This window comes from Pinus tabuliformis, chromosome 2_1 (genome assembly GCF_031772625.1).
Source record: "Pinus tabuliformis cultivar Carrire ecotype Pingquan chromosome 2_1, CPIR1, whole genome shotgun sequence".
NCBI classification, from domain to species: domain Eukaryota; kingdom Viridiplantae; phylum Streptophyta; class Pinopsida; order Pinales; family Pinaceae; genus Pinus; species Pinus tabuliformis.
The window spans coordinates 533,900,965-533,903,698 of NC_142299.1; the positions used below are offsets into that span (position 1 = coordinate 533,900,965).

The following is a 2,734-nucleotide window of genomic DNA, read 5'->3' on the forward strand; positions in this document are numbered from 1 at the left end:
AAATACATATCAGTTCCCTTAGAGAGTGGGCACTCGGAACCCAGGCAAAAGAATCATATGGCATGTTGCAAAATAAAAATACATATCAGTTCTCTTAGAGAGTGAGCACTTGGAACCCAGGTATGTCGACATGAGATTTCAACGGAGGAGCGAAAATTATTGCATTCAACTTATGATCATATCTGCCTTCTAAGCTTAACTATTGCCCTAGAGGTGACTCCAAGAGTCCAAATATGCCTCAGAGCAACCATAATTTAAAGTACCTACCAAACTCTATGTTTCGTTGCAGGTGACTTATGTAGCTCAGCTTCCTACGAGCCTGATTTCAAGCACGGATTTCGTCTTGACTCTTACCAACGGGTTCAGGTGTCAAATGCAAGACTATAAAAATTGAGCTACATAGATTATGTCTTGATTCTTACCAATGGGCTCAGGTGGCATATATATAGTTATAAAATTGAGTTCCAATGTATAATAGACAGGAAACTGGGCATATGGTTTTGTTAATTATAATGCGATGCCAATTTTTAACAGTCCATGACTAAAATATACTGTTCCCTAATTCTGCATACATTCACACATTTTATAATGAATGAGAAGAATACAATATAATAAATGAGCTGCTGAAAATAAAATATGGCCCAACTTCATCTATCATATTCCGAGAACCACGAGAAATCCAAATCACACTGCCAAACTTTATTAAGCCAAAGCTCAACATATACATCAAACAACATCTATATATCTCTTTACACCTAATTTTTGGCATCACCGTCTTTTAACAACGTTTTCCACACAAAACGACAGAAAACCCTAATTCAATTCTTAAAATAAGGAAGCACATCTTGAAAAAAGTGAAGTCCTATCCTTTTCAATCGAACATAATCGCAACACCTGTTAGCCACTAAAATGCCAAAATACCAATATCCAAACTCTTTTCAACAGACGATAAGAATCTGCAATGCACATGTACTAGCTGTTCACTTGTACTCCTATAAAAAATGGGTCCATCAGAAGCTCTGCAGCAGTAGGCCTCACCAATTCTGCTGCCAGGCATTTTTCAATAAATTGTCTCGTCTCCTCATTGGTAACTTTTTCCAATGCTGCTGGCCTTATACCAGAACTCACCTTCTTATAAATCTGAGCAATGCTACGGCACTCACTGTAAGGAATCTCCAGAGTAACCATCTCCAGTAAGCACATGCCAAAGGAATAAACATCTACAAGCTCATTATAATGCTCTTCATATAATTCCGGGGCCATGAATTCCGGTGTACCAATAACAGTGTGTGCAGCATGATCATTTTCCAGGGTAGCCGCAAGACCCAGATCCCCGATTTTCAGAATGCCAGTATTGCCATTCACAAAAATATTACTGCAATTCAAATCTCTATGTATTATGCAAGGGTTCTGCTTATGCAGATAATGCAATCCCTCGAGTATCTGCCGTGCCCAATTCTTCACAGCCTTCATGGAGACATGCCGATGCTTCTGGCGGTACTCTCTCAGGGTCCCGGAGGTACAGACCTCGGTAATGAAATTCACATGTCTTGTCTTTTTATCCAACCAGGCATTGTAGAGCATAATGATGTTTTCATTCCTGAGAGATTTCAACAGACGGACTTCTGCATAAATTCTGAGTATGGAAACATCATCAAGGTTTTGCAAAGACACCTTATTCCAAGCAACCTCGATACCGTCTTCCTGATCAAAAGCTCGGTATACCGACTTCATGGCACCACGGCCCAACACCTCCTCATAGCGTCCATATCGACCAGTTGGATCCAATTCCACAAAAGGTTCCCTGTCCTTTTCACCGGGATCACATTCTACAGCAGGCATTCTGTTTGTTAAGGGTGCAAACAACTTAAAAACCCTAACCCTGGAATTCCCACGTGTGGTCCTCTTCTTCTTAGAAGAAGATCAGAAGAAAACCTTGAAGGCTAAAGGAAGACGGAGAAATGGAGATTTTCCCTAAATTCAGAGGATGAACATATGGCAAAGACGGAAGACTTTGCTTCCTTTGGGGTTACTGAAGACACTAACAGCATTTTCGCTCCAGTGAGGCACCTGCAATAGAATAGCCTCGCAATAAATTTAAATATAAAACCCTAAATAGCTATAATATAATTTCCAGCCGAAAAAAAACAAAATTACTGGAAAATTTGATCCAATTTCCCTGCAAATTGGTCGAGAAAAAAAATAGAAAACAGATCTCTGGCGACTATTCTTAACAACGCCCATAAAGAAGAACATAATCCATGAACAACAGGCATACCTTTCTGTCGTTGCAGCGCTGGCTCAGCGGCCGTTCTTGAAATCTGGAAAACGCGAGAAGCCAAAATGGCAGAACAGCACGAGTGAACGAGAATTGAAACTCGAAAGATAAGGAGAGAATACCGTATGGCAAATATATAGTAAGAGACCGCCGAGGTTTTGTAATTTGGGTTACTGTTTAAACTGGAGTTCGCATTGGCATTACTGGCGTGTCATATTGCTTTTTTTATCCAATTTATAGCGGTGTTGGGATAATTTTAGACATTCAATTCCAAGAAAAGCGCAATCTTGTTGTTCGAATTTTGGATGTTATTGTTGATTAGTGGCCAATGTTCAGCGAGAGAAGTTCAACTAGAGTCGCAAAAATATACGATAATATTATTATGCTAATTATTTAATTTTTAAATTTATGTTGAAATTTAATACTAAATTTTATTTATATTTTTATTTATATCTT

The 2,734-nt window shown here is 38.9% G+C and overlaps 1 pseudogene across 1 annotated transcript; it reads right to left on the bottom strand.

Moving 5' to 3' along the window:
- Positions 1-676: 676 nt before the first annotated feature.
- Positions 677-2,485, bottom strand: LOC149201373 (putative serine/threonine-protein kinase WNK11 pseudogene; annotated as a pseudogene). Its single transcript, XR_016253866.1, has 2 exons — positions 2,279-2,485; positions 677-2,070 (listed from the first exon to the last, which is right to left on the bottom strand). The product of XR_016253866.1 is annotated as a putative serine/threonine-protein kinase WNK11 pseudogene (transcript).
- Positions 2,486-2,734: the final 249 nt, after the last annotated feature.